The sequence below is a fragment of the Octopus bimaculoides genome, chromosome 4 (genome assembly GCF_001194135.2).
Source record: "Octopus bimaculoides isolate UCB-OBI-ISO-001 chromosome 4, ASM119413v2, whole genome shotgun sequence".
NCBI classification, from domain to species: Eukaryota; Metazoa; Mollusca; class Cephalopoda; order Octopoda; family Octopodidae; genus Octopus; species Octopus bimaculoides.
This window is the reverse complement of record NC_068984.1, coordinates 121125790-121126122: the sequence shown is the minus strand read 5'-3', so window position 1 is coordinate 121126122 and position 333 is coordinate 121125790. Positions and strand designations below refer to the sequence as shown.

Below are 333 nucleotides of genomic sequence, written 5' to 3'. Positions count from 1 at the left end.
CCAGACGCGTGACTCCAAGCCACCAAATGCTTTTGCTGCCCTTTGAATTCGCAGGTGTATTTCCGTATCAAGATTTCCATCATCTTGAACAGAGCTTCCCAGGTAGACAAATGAATTGACAACCTCAAGTAACTTTCCCTTAACAAAAATTTTAGGGGGGTTACAAACAGCACCATACGCAGGTTGATACATTACAACCGTTTTTTTTCAGATTGATGGTCAGGCCAAAATTATCACAAGCTGCATCAAATGCAGATACAAGGGATTGCAGACCCGATTCAGAATGACTAACCAGATCGCAATCGTCAGCATACAAAAGTTCCCTAATAAGTG

General features: G+C 42.0%; 1 protein-coding gene across 2 annotated transcripts in view; it reads right to left on the bottom strand.

Annotated features, from left to right (window-relative positions):
• LOC106868129 (contactin) overlaps positions 1 to 333 on the bottom strand; it is a 76701-nt gene that overhangs the window by 65130 nt on the left and 11238 nt on the right. The gene's annotated exons all lie outside the window — the stretch shown is intronic.